The 13842-nt window shown below is 39.0% G+C and overlaps 1 long non-coding RNA gene across 1 annotated transcript in view; it reads left to right on the plus strand.

Moving 5' to 3' along the window:
* Window positions 1-13511, plus strand: part of LOC144589320 (uncharacterized) — a 22588-nt gene extending 9077 nt beyond the window's left edge. Inside the window, exon 2 of the long non-coding RNA XR_013545381.1 lies at window positions 13201-13511. This is a non-coding gene — a long non-coding RNA (uncharacterized LOC144589320). The remainder of the gene's footprint in view (window positions 1-13200) is intronic.
* Window positions 13512-13842: the final 331 nt, after the last annotated feature.

Raw genomic sequence — 13842 nt, forward strand, 5'->3', positions numbered from 1 at the left:
TTGTGATGAAATACTTATAGGATACTGTACTGTTCAGTATCTGTGAATGTAGTAAGTGAAATGAAAGTGTTGTGATATATTTCATATATTTTAAATCATGATAAGATATGACACCTATGAGTACTGTGTTGCAAAACCAAAGCATGTTATACTATTCGTTGTTATAATAACCCTGATTGTGTTCTTTCTACAAAGAAGTGTAGCTTTTATTGTATCATACAAAGACTCAGATATTTTAACTGTAACCTTAACTTTATATTTAACTGTAGTAATTGCAGTATTCATGCAGCCATTTTTTAATCATTAAGTCTGAACTGCAACAATTTTGAATGAATGTAATAATCTGCTGTCGCTGGCTTTCGGTTGCCACCACAGACAAGTTTACTTGGCTTTTTCAGCATTTGGAAATGGTATTTCTCACCTCCTCCACACAAGCCTTTTTCACTCTCCTGCCAAGTTTTTGAACGGGAAAAATAACTTCATTTTTGGTTTGAGGTGTTTCAAAAGTTATTTGAGGAGAAGCATAGCTGGCTACTTACAGGAACATTAGAAGTCAGCTATGTGGTTCACTTCTAAACACACTGTGGGATGGATTGGTAGAAGCCTTCGAAAGGAAAGCTATGAAACAGGCACATTTTAACTGCTTTTCTTGAATTTAAAAACAAGTGTCTTTATATCATATTCAATAAGTATGTAACATAATGTTTTAAATTTCCAACATCTCCAGCATATATTAATTATATCAGTGCTTGGCGTGGTTTGTCTTCTTTTAAAAGTTTATTTCAGAAGTCTGAGCTTGTGACTGAGCAGTTCAGATGCAGAAGTAGCATGGATAGGCAATGTGATCGATTCCGTGGCTGAGTGTTAACGGATCTGATGCTGCACTGAGCTTTCGCACAAGACACAGATGGTAGCTTGGCAGACAAAACGTTGGATCACACCAACTCTTTACTTTGGAATTCCCACATTTCATTGATTTATTTTGGAATGAGCATCCAAGTCCAGGAGTAGCCCAAAATCTATGAGAAACATTTCAAGGTAGAAAGCTGGGGTGAGTGAACTGTTCTCCTGCTTAGATTCTAAGGTGCTGGTGATCCAGGGAATGGTCACGCTAGTTTCTTGTCCTCTAATATATTTTGATTGAAATCCAGTTGTAACTTGCAACCAGAGTAGGCCCACTGTATCAGTGGAACTTACTAGGGAGTTGACTCTGTACTGTATCGGTATACCTGCTTTAGTTGCAATTTACTACTGGATTTCAGCCTCCATGTTGTTTCTTCAACACTGTTCAGACTAGATTTCTGGTGTTTTATTCCCTCTCCTACTTAAAAACGCCTGCTCCACTACTATGTGTAGTAAGTGAAATGAAAGTGTTGTGATATATTTCAAATTTATTCCAGTTTTGAGTGGGAAACACATGAACATGGTCCCTGTTGGCTTGCAACTGATTTTATCCAAACCTCTAATATGTCTGCACATCTTCTATGCTAGTAACACTAACTGAGGTTTGGTGCCATGACAGCAATAAAGGAGAAAGCTGCTTCTATTGCTCCAGAATAATCCATGCCTGTCACAAACTTCTCTATTTTTTTAAAAAATAGGAATCATGATGATACAATACTTATAAATATTTAAATTTTATTTTATATGGGCTATCACCCTACATAGGAAGATGATGTCACTACTTTCCCTTTCCTTGATATGTCAGTAAAGATGTGAGACCAAAGTGTTGGTCCTTGTGAAGTCACAAGGCATAAGCCCCTGTTTAACAATATGTATGTCTGCCCTCTGCATATGTCCATCAGACAATATGGATTTCACAGACATATTGTATGTGCATCATTTCTAACAAATATCCTTGTGCTAAATCAGTGAATGCTGGCAGTTGCAAGTAGATACAAGATGGATACACTTATACTTAAAAGCCGCCACACAATAAAATCAAACCTACTCCTCTTCAAGCATTGCTCATCCTAAAATTAGTCATCTCACCTGGAGACCCAGACTGCAGCTAGCATACTGTGACTTGGCAACCCTAATCATAACCTTTATCTGATCTGAATGGGAGACCACGTGTTCAGATTCATGTCTTCCAGGGGAGGAAGATCATAAAACAATGCTACGCACAACAGCATATTTGGGTGCTTGACTCAGAGGTGGGCAAATACAGCCCTCTTGATTTCATTGGACTGCAACTCCCATGATCCTTCAGCATTGGCTGTGTTGGACAGAGCTGATGAGAGTTGCAATTCAATAACATTTGCAGGACCAGTTGTCAGTGTTCAGAAATACTACTGTGTTTCCCCGAAAATAAGACAGGATCTTATATTAATTTTTGCTCAAAAATGCATTAGGGCTTACATATTTTCAGGGGATGTTTTCTTTTTTCATGTACAAGAATCTACATTTATTCAAATATAGCCATGTCATCTTCTGGTTGCTGCACAATGGTAGAGGGTGAGGTTTCACTTAACTGGGGCTTATTTTCGGGGTACTGCTTATATTATGAACATCCTGAAAAATCATACTGGGACTTATTTTCAGGTTAGGTCTTATTTTCGGAGAAATGGGATAATGGTAAAGTGGCCTGCAAAAATGAATTTCCTTATTGAATTTATCTCATTTCTCTGTGAAGTTCAAGGCAGGATACATACTTTTTCCCCATACAGTATCTTCACAGCAGCCCTGTGAAAGGTTAAGTTGAGAGTTGGTGGCTAGCTCTGGATCACCCAGCAAGCTTTGTGGTCAGGTAGGATTTGGCCTTTCCAGCAATCGTCTGACGCTCTAATAAACCCTTACATTGCTTAAAACTCCAATTGCAACAGCTGGAACATTTGACAGAAGACTAGAGTCCTTTACCCCCCCCAAAAGACACAGGAATTATTGCTGACCAGTGAGGAGTCCCAGTGTAGAGTAGTGGACAGAGTGACAGACTAGGACTCTAGAGAACAGGGTTTGAATCCCTGATCAGCCATGGAAAATAACTGGGGGAATGGAATGGGTAAAACCGCTCTTTAAATATCTCACTTACCTTGAAAACCCTATCAGGGTCTCTATAAGTCAATTCCGACTTGACAGCCCAGAACACACAAACACATGGTAGTGAAGAGGAGATGGTGACGTAGAGAAGCAGCCCATGTGTGTAAAGAGAAACGTCTCATGTGTATCTATGCATGCTAGTTATGCTTTGTTCTCCATACATGTTACTACTGAAAACCATTTCTGCCCCTGGGTCCAGCAGAACTGTGCAGGCAATCTTTAACAAAAAGCAGCAGTAGGATGCTCATGGCAATAAAATAAGGCAGATTTCACACACTGTTTCTCAAGGTGAGGAAGTCCCTTCTTTTCCTCCAGTAAGTTTGCTTTCTTTTCCTCGGCTAAAATGGAACTGCTGGCGAGTCTGGCAGTAACTGTGGCGGCTGCTGATTTGGGGGTGGGGTGGGGGGGTGGGGAGCAGAGGGAGTAAAATAAGTGTCAAGGAATTCATTGTCTGTCCTCCACCTGTTGTTATTCTGGTCCCAATCAACCTGCTAGCCAGGCTGGAGCCAGTGGCCATCTGGAAACACTGCTCTGTCTATAAACTTGGCATGAAGCAGCACTCCCGGGCCCTGACCTCCCACACAAATCTGGAAACAATTAGAGCAAGATGATAGGCAGGCAGGGAGAGCGAGCTAGCAAGAGAGGGAGAGCGAGGGAGATAGAAAAGATTGAGGGGAGACGGCAAGCGAGAGGAGAACAGACAGTTCCTCTGCTCTTATGACTAGAGGATTGTTGCTATTTTTGACAGAAATATTTATTTAAATCATTTCTGCTAAAAGGTTACCCTGTGATTTAAAGATAATGGTGTTTCTTCTCCTGCTTTAATCTGGCTTTTCTAAATTGCCTTTTCTATTTATTAGTTCTAAATTTTTCAGTGGTACAACTGAGGAATGGAGAGAAGTAGGTTCAGACCGCAACCGCAATTCAAGGCAATCTTTCTGAACACCAGATCATATGATACAGTTCCCACTCTTTTACCAGCAGTAAAACCTGCCACCCAGTGAGCCGATCATGTTTGTGTGCTTTCCACAGAGGGAATAGCTTTTTTTTTTTTTTTAAATCCTGACTTCTTCATAAAATGTAGGACCTCTTGTGGTTCTCTGTTTGCAGCTGTTCCCTGAAATAACCTTTACTATGTGTGCCCCCATAAAGCCAGGACTTCTTTCTTAGACCCCATTCAGGCACTGACTGAAGGAGAGTCATTAGCCACGTAGGCAGCCTGCCAGACGTGAATCTGATTCAGTGATCAAGAGGGAGGAAGGAGGAGGAAACCTTAAAAAGGAACAAATAAGGCACTTCCCTTTCGAGAATTAATTGTACAAGTAACTTTGTTCTTCCTAAGTCTGAGTAATTTTACTGTGGCAAATACAGATGCCAGCATGTTACCTCATTTCTCATAGTTTGTCCATTTAGTGTGTGCGTGTGCGGGAAGAGTACCAGATGTGATGATCTTACAATTACTTCTGTTTGTATGATTAAAGACAAGTTACTACTTTGCTCACTTAGCAAAGCTCTTGCCTGACTGTCATAACTTGGGTGCTGCCTGCAACTTTAGGATCATTATTGGCTCAACATTAGACTTTGCATTATGTGCAATATAATAGCAGTCGCCATGCCTTTGAGGAATACTTCCTAGGCAAAGCTGAATCTGAAACATGGAACCAAAGGCATTTCCAGACAGCTGTGGTGGGAGGAAGAGAAAGGGCTGTTTCACATCTTCAGTTCCGAGAGAAACAGCTGCAGTGTGTTTATATTGGTCTATGCAGATCCACATGATTTTGATATGTGGCAGGTACAGGCAGTGTTGTTCAAATGCCTGGCATCCTACAGGCAGTTTGGGAATATCACAAGAGAAAAGACAGCTTTCCTAGAGAAACCACATTGCCCAAACTGAAGTGCATTTAGCTGTTTTCTTAAGTTCCTAGGGAAAAAGAAGTGACAGCACATATATCTTTTTTTCCTATGAGCCAATCTGTATCCAGAAAGAAATCTTTCATATATAGCAGTTGTTGAGAAAATTCATTTTCTTTAGAGGAGAGTATCTATCCTTTTGCCCTCTATCATCACTTTGCTTGTATGGAGAACCAACTGCAGGAGCAGGACCCTTCTCTACTTCAGACTTGTCAGTGCTTTGGAGAGCAACATGATAAGGGAGGGAAAGGCTAAGTGTTCTCCTCCAAGCACATGCACAAACCCAGGAACTGTAATAGCCCAAAATGGTACCAGACTACACCACTTACTTTTCCTGAATGTGCTTTTGCCCTTAGTCACAGACAAGTAATCATGAAAAAAAAAAAAACATTTGCACGGAATCCTAAGTATAGGCAATGTAGTGAAAGATCCATGTAGTCAATTTTATCATAACATTTTCAAATAGCGTATTAAAGATGTGATTTCTGAAATACAATTTGGGTAAATCAATGACCCTAAGGAAATTCTTCATACATTTATAATCCGATTTACTGCAGTTTGAAGTGCATTTTCTCATTAAATAAATATGTTGGAGCTAATCTCTTCCCATTGCACCCATATCTACTTTTTATTTATTGAATTCAATTTGATACCTCAAGTGATGCAGTTGTATTGGCTTTAGAGAATAAATATGGCAAAGTAGGTGAGGTGTTGTCATTTTGTCTAAAACTTTGGAGCAGAAAGTGCTATTTTGTCAATATGAAGGGTTCAAAAAGAGTGCAGAAAGAAGAAGGGTTTAATTTGGCCTATACATGGCTCTGGCATAGGAGGAGATTTTGATCACGAGAAAGAGAATATGAGGAAGCTCAGTAACTGAAAACTGGATCTTGTGAAGGGCTGAACACAATATTTCAGTTGTGAAAGCCCATAATTTTTAGGAATGTGTGTAGTGCTTAGTGGGACTACTTCCAAGTAGCAGTTAATCATGTGCTCTCTTGGGCTAGATTGCTTTCAGAATTATGTCTCAAGTGCAGGACTATATAGTTGTGGGCAATAAAAGTTGGGAGGGTCTTTTGCTGTTAATCTGTTATCTCGGCCGTTTGTTCAGTATTCACACAGGGCCTCCCTCTCTTACCAGAAATATGTTTTACGAGTACCAGTTACTTTTCTCCAACTAGCTAAAAGCGATGAGTCGTCACATCAGGATTGTTTGGTGGAGTAATTCTAAACTCTCATCATGGCAGCCAGCTCAAGAATGCCTGCTTTTTTTTTGGAAGAGCCTCCATAGTGTGAAAGAATAAAAAAGAAAGTAGTGTGACAATAAAAATAAGAAAAACTCTTTTAGACCTGCAAGCAGCAAAGGGGCAAAAAAGCAGTTCATTTGTGAGGCTGCTAAAACAAACACCGTTATGTTGCTCTAGCTATTTGATAGCTGCAGTGTTAGAGTAATATAAGGAATATTATCAGAAATAAAAATGGTTGGGTCTGGTAAATCAAGCTTCAAACTCTTCTGTGGCCTTAGTGAAATTGGATTAATTTGAACTGTAATATAAAATATTATGTTTATTTAACCTTTTGAATCTGATCTCATTTGTCTTTGTGAACGTGCTGGACAGTTAAGGACCCACATTCTTTCCACATTTAATAACATTACATATTTTTTCTCGGAATCCATAAATTTAATTAAACTCAGACTTAGTTAATCAACATATTTTTTTAATTGAAAGACCTTTTGATATAGGAACAAATAAATATCATGTTCTTACATTCCAACTTATTAATAGTCAGCTTCTGTGATTTACTCAGACCCATATATATAGTAGAGATCAAATGACCAACTTATAAAAGTGTAAAATGTTGTAAAATAAATTGTTCAGTGGTGGATGATGAGGGAGCCATAGCTATCCTCTTGATAAAAGTTTACTGGTAAGCAATAAAAGGAAGGTGCTCCTTTTCTGTACTGCTGTCAGTGCTTTGGATCACTTTGCAATGAGAAATTAAGTTAGCAATCCTTGTTTTAAAAATTATCTGTTAGAAAGAACAACCAACCTTTTGACTTTTTGAGAGCTCTCCCTTCACTAGAACCCAGTACATCTTTTTCTTTCTTTCTTTCTATCAAATCAGCCACATTCTTTCCTAGTCACTTCTACTTTTTTCCTTCTGTTTTCTCTTATCAGCTGTCCTAGCAAATTCCATCTCACTGTTTTCCTCCTTAGCCAGTTCTCCAGCACTCCTTTCTCACATCCTGAGGTTGTGTGGCTTGCATTGCCATTTCCTGTAATTTGTGTGCAGTGGAAGAGAGATGAAGAAGAAACAATAGCCACCATTTTACTGATAACCTACGTTGTATACTATGATTGTGACAGGAGCAAGCACTGTATGCGACCCTCTCCGATATTTGAATAAGCCCTTCTATGGTCTGTTCCTGATGGATTGACTGTTCCCCTAGATACATGCAGTTTATAGAACTGGGGTGTAACCATTTACCATTAGAGCAAAGGACACACTTTAAAAGAAGGGGGCAGGGAGGATATAGGTTGAAGAAATAAAAATCAGGCTTTGGGTTTTTTTTTTTTTAGTTTCTCATCTAAAAAGATTACTAGAAAGTGTCTCATCTAGATCAGTTTGTAATAAGTATTCCAAGCACCCACCTGCAGTTCTTTCCTTCCATTTTTCAGAAATATAATATGAGGCAAAGGCCAAGATTTAATGTCAGGAGTCGGCCAAAGCACTCCTTGAAGGGGTCTGTTAGTTGATATTTTTGAAGTGGCAGAAAGGAAGCACCAGGGCAATGTCCTTCCTGGCTTTGCCTGGCTTCCTGTATGCTTCCCTGATGGAATGTTAGTCAGAAGCCTTGTTACAATTCAGACTCAGTCTCCCATGGTATCACCCGCCTGGCTTTGATTTTCTCAGCTCCTGCTGTCTACTGGCTCCTCATCTTTGCTTTCTGAGTAATGCATGAGTGTACAGGTGGCAGAGGAAAGCATGAATAGTGCTGGAAATCACCAGTGATTCAGAGAATAAGTTTGTTATTTCCAACTTAATCTGGAAATGCGCCTGCTTAATAATGCTGCAGCAGACATGGTTGCTGCAATATATCTATTGTGATTAATAACTCAGAGGCAGTTGCCTGGGTTAGCAAGTTGCCAGAAATATGACTTTTATCCTTCATAAACTCTTTCAAAACGTTGAAATTCCCATGTATCTTATGTTTTGACTCTTCTCTTCTTCATGTTAATTTAAATTCTAAGAAGTGAGGAAGAGCAGAACCAACTGGATGTGTCTTGCTATACTTTTCACCAATTACCCACAAAGCAGGCAATTCTCTATTGAGATCACTTTTGCTATATGGGCAGCTGGCTTGTTAGATAGAAAATGCAAGAAGATTATTGGTAGTGGTGAAGGATGTAATTGCAATATGGAGAAGACACAGAAGGAAGCAATAGGTGTGGATAATTTCAGAAGATTACTAAGACTGCTATCCATGTTACACTTATTTGTCAGGAAGCCTCACTGAACTCAGTGTGATTTGGTGGAGACTTAAATAGAGAGAATATTCTTGTTCATTTTATTCTATTATACCCAATAGCGATAGTAATTTTTTTTTTAAAAAAAAGATAATCAACTTCTCATTCCCTAAATTACATTTTGTGGCTGCCAAAAAAAGCAAGTTATATTTTAGGCTGAATTAACAGAAGTATAGGTTCCAGATCTCATTAAGTACTAGTCCCCCTATATTTACCAGTAGTTAGGCCTCATCTAGAGTACTGTGTCCAGTTCTCAACACTGCACTTTAAGAAGGATGCTGACAAACTGGAACATATCAGTTCAGAGGAGGGCAACAAGGGTGATCAGAGGACTGGAAACTAAACCCTATGAGGAAAGACTGAAATAATTTAGCATGTTTAGTCCTGGGAAAGGATTTTTTTTTTAGTCATCCAGAGAGCAGGACGCATAATAATAGGCTCAAATTACAGGAAGCCAGATATCAGTTGAATATCAGGGAAAACGTCTTAACAGAGTAGTACAACAATGGAACCAGTTACTTTGGGAGGTGGTGAGCACTCCAACATTAGAAACATCCAAGAGAAAATTAGACAACCATATGTTAGATATATTCTGATTTGGATTTCTGCATTAAGCAGGGGGTTGGATTCTATGATCATTTACAATTCAACTAATAAATAATCAAATAAATAGATAGAAACTGAGGATAGAGTAGAGGCCAAAGTCCCTGAAAATGACAGTAACTATTAGTTCAGCCTTTCCTTCCCACAGGATACAGCTTTGAATTTAACTATTCTTGATACATTCTATACCCTGGGAATCGGCAACAAATTGGCAGTTTTCAAAGTAGGCTTATACTGGCTTGCACAAGTGTTTTCTGTTCTACATAGCTAACAGAGACAAGGCTTGTATGATATTCTCTGTTCTGAAAGCTTATTGACTTTAGTTGATGGAGTGTGTCTCCATAATTAAATCACATGTCCTGCCTTTAATAGGACAGTCCCTATTTGCTGTACTGTTTTTTCAGTTCTTGGAAGTTATTTCAGGATCTGTGCATTTCAGTTTTTATTACATCGATGAAATATTTTAATGACTTTCAAATATTTCCCATAAATTGTTGTTCCAAATATAGATTGCAGGCCAGAAGTATTTGTAAAGAAGACTGAAGTGGAATGTGTGAAGAGCATTTTTTCAATTGCTGTTTGGCTCGAAGTGGATTCACAGCACTTGTTGAGTATCTAATGAATGGCCACCAGAATTGAAGCACCTGTTGCTGTTGAATGATATGCTGGCAGTAATAGTTTACTATACCCTGCCCCACTCCCACCACAAATTCTTACAAATCTCTTTCCATCTATCCAAGATTTCTTCCGTCTTTGAATCTAGACTGGAGGCTCTTTTGTTTCTGAGTCATTAGTGTTCTGATACATTTTGGCACTGCAATTTCTGCTTTATGGGCACATGCCAATCAATACTGCAAACCAGCTTTGCTAACATAAATGCCTTTTTCTGTCATATACTGATGTGTAATGCTGCAATTGTGTGAGGAATGGGTGGTATTCTGCAGACTCATTGTCTATGTGTTCTGCATCTGTTCACACAATTTCAAGATACATGTAAATATTGAAAGTTTTTATTATGGGAGGAATAAGGAATGTGAATGCATGGTACACATTATATTGCTTCCACAGTGTGAGAAGTGAGAGATACTTGTAAGCAGGCTTGTGTTGCCTCAGGGCTCTACTTAAAATAGTAGGTATGTGCATGTTAAGTTGGATGTCAGTGTACCTAGCAAAACAGTAAGGTCCAAGAACACCTTTTGGAATGTGGCATGGTGGAGTGGGCCATGTGGGGTTCATGCCACTCCATTATTTACATTGTTAGCATGTCTTGGAAGAACTTTGCTTGTTCAAGTTATCATTGAATCACTGCAAACATGTACAGAATTTAAACTTAGACACCCCCATATATCAGTGAACCCCCTTGCCACATTTTGCACAGACAATGGTAGTGGGGTAGGTGGACACACTGTTTTGAGAAACATTGAGCAAGTGGCAAACTATTTTAAGAAACATTCATACTGTTTAGAAAAACATCCAGCAAGTGATCTAGCAGGTAACTGTCTTAGTTTGTTGTAGCAAAAGAGAAACTAAAGTCAAGATAATGTAGTTTTTATTTTTCATAAACTTTCATGAAGCACAATTCTTCAGATAACTAGAATGGTTGTGTCTCTGGGAGGGGTATAAAACTGTTGGCAGCTTAAAACTATTGGCAATAATGGTAAGCTACCAGTTCCCCCTGCCAGCAGTTTAGTACTAGATCTTTAGTAGACAATAGGAAGTAATTCCATCAGAATGGTGGTAATTAAAATCTGACTGGGTGAGAAAGGTTCAGATGATGACATTAGTATAGGAAACCTTTACTTTTTGTTTAAGCTGACAGAGTGTGTGCTAAACCTCCTGATGTATTCATTCTTAGTGGCCTCTGTTTGATATCTGTCCATGAAGTTTCTTTGCTCAAGGACTACAACTCTGAGATCAGAGAAAGAGCATTGAGGAATGGTGAAGTGTTTATTCACTGGTTTCTGAGTAGTTCTATTTTTGATGTCCATTTTGTGCTCATTTACTTTCTTATATAGAGTTTGTCCTGATTTTCCAATATAAAACGCAAAGGGCATTGCTTACAAACATGTAACTATCAAACTGGAAAATGAGCCCCTGAAGTTGTAGATTATCTTTTTTTGGTGATCTGATGGCATTTCCTGAATAAATATGTGGGCAGAACGGGCATCTGAGTTTGCCACAAGGTTTGGTTCTCTGGTGGACAGTGTTGTTACTGGTTAGAATTTTCTTTAGATGGAGCAGCTGTCTGCATGCCAGCATGAATTGCCCACATAGGCCTGCCAGAGACTTATCAATATCTAATGTGTGCTTCAGGTTTCTGATGATGTGTTTCAGTGGTTTCAGCTAAGAACTATATTTTACCACCAGTGGTATCCTATTTTTTTTTTTGGTTGGATTTATGAAAACTCACCCCTGGGAATCTGTTTGGCCCTGTTGATTTGTTGTGTTGCTATATCATGTGAATCTTAATGATGTCTCTTTCAGCAGGGAATCTGTTTCAGAAGGTTCTGAGTAGATGCAGTGCTCCTGTAATACTTGGCTGTAGACAGTAGACTTTTTAATATATTTGGGGTGAGAATTGTTGTTGTTGTTTAGTCATTAAGTCCTGTCCGACTCTTCGTGGAGCTGTGTAAATATGATTGTTTGTGGGTTTTTGGTATACAGTGGTGTTTATCTGTTCATTGTGTAGCCGAACTGTAACATCTAGGAAATTAACCTGTCCTTTGGAATGGCCTGTGCTATGTGTTTAGGGGAGCTTAGAAAATCACAGTTTTCATCCCATAATTGCTACTGTAGACTATGCACTTGGATAAAAGACATAAATAGAGACCTCATACCTTCAGAAGATAGAGAAGGAATTAAAGATAGAATTGCAGGATAAGTTACTGATAGCCATAATAAAAAGGTTGCTGTAAAGACAAACATGCAACCTTCATTATTAATTTGTGTGTGAGGAATGACAGGAAAACCAGTATTCAACAGTAATTATGTAATCACTAGAATCAATGTATAATAACCTTGTTATCTTCTTGTTTTGACAGTGGGACTGCTGCACTTATGGTTTCATAGACAGATAGCCATGCCCTAGCATACCTTTGGCATGCGGACAGATAGCTAGGAGATTTACTAGTTGCCTTTATATCTTGACTGGACTCAGTAAGAATGTCAAACAGCTGTGTAATATGTATCATTTCTTAGAATGTCTTTTTGCCCTTCGTCTGCCCACAAGATGCCAAATGTCATGGCTAACAAGACAGTCATTGAGGGGGCAGGCTCCCATGAGCTATGTTATTAAACCATTGTCATATTGATAATTAGTATGTACTGTATGAAATTCAGGTGATGGTAGCCACAGTGGTAGAACTTAATGAAAAGATCATTGCTCAGTTACAGTTGCCCTTTCATATTTCTGCCATTGGGGGGATATTTCCTATCATGTTAGTAGTCCAAATAAAAACCTCCTGTCTATTTCCACTAGGTTCCTTGAGAGAAGAGGAAGCATGATAGCATGATATGTCAGGCTGGCACATGAGAAGAATAAAACATGAAGCTTTTTAGATCATCATCATCATCATTGGAGGACTCTTTTTACATGAACCTATGAACGTGGTGGCGCTGTGGGCTAAACCGCAGAAGCCTGCGCTGCAGGGTCAGAAGACCAAGCAGTCGTAAGATCGAATCCACGTGACGGAGTGAGCTCCCATCACTTTGTCCCAGCTCCCGCCAACCTAGCGGTTCGAAAGCATGCAAATGCGAGTAGATTAATAGGGACCACCTTGGTGGGAAGGTAACAGCGTTCTGTGTCTGAGTTGCACTGACCATGTGACCACGGGAGATTGTCTTCAGACAAAACGCTGGCTCTATGGCTTGGAAACGGGGATGAGCACTGCCCCCTAGAGTCGAACACGACTGGACAAAAATTGTCAAGGGGAACCTTTACCTTTACCTAATGAACATGATGTTTCCAGTTCAGGAGACTAAGGAAGTTTCCTGACTGCTGGGACACCTTATCCACTTTTTTTTCTTTTCATTGGCACCATCTTGCTGTGCTGAGACAAGATTTTTTAATATCTGTGACTGTGACTAACAAGTTGTATTCATTTTCATGTCTTTCGTCTAGGGAATCTAACAATGGGCTTAGTCCCCAGTTTGCAGTGCAATGCTTCTGGAAGTGAAGGATTGGCCAGCTGCATGTCATTGCTCAGGAGCTGCCCAAGTGTACTTGCAGTCCCGAAGAATGTCTCCCACCAGGACAAGACTCCAGCTGGACCATCTGGAGGTTACTAAATAAACTTTGAAGCAAAATAGGAAGATCAATGAATAATCAAGTAAAATGGGATTACTTGGATGCTGGACAATTTTCTGTTACTGTCGAGAAATTCAATCCAAGCAGCATTTGTGTGCATGCAATTTAAGCCCCACCACATGTACAAAAGAGGATCTAGCAAATTATCAAGACAACACTATTGAAGTGGCCAGCTTCTGGTCAAAAATAATTTAATTTATCCTAATTTTGATTTGTTTTTAATTTTACCTATATTTCATATACATCCATATCTGTAAATTGCACAGTGCTCTGATATGAATAAATAAATAAAGAGTCCTCAGTTTGTAGATATAAATAAATAAATGGTTATCCTTTCTTTGTTCATATCAGATCATTGCACAATTTAAATTTATGGACATATGTATATGAAATAATTTTTGAGAGGGAAAATCAGCAAAAAGTTCTCAAAGTACTGTAGTAAGAGCAGTTTGATAT

This window comes from Pogona vitticeps, chromosome 4 (assembly GCF_051106095.1).
Source record: "Pogona vitticeps strain Pit_001003342236 chromosome 4, PviZW2.1, whole genome shotgun sequence".
In the NCBI taxonomy this organism is placed as follows: Eukaryota; Metazoa; Chordata; class Lepidosauria; order Squamata; family Agamidae; genus Pogona; species Pogona vitticeps.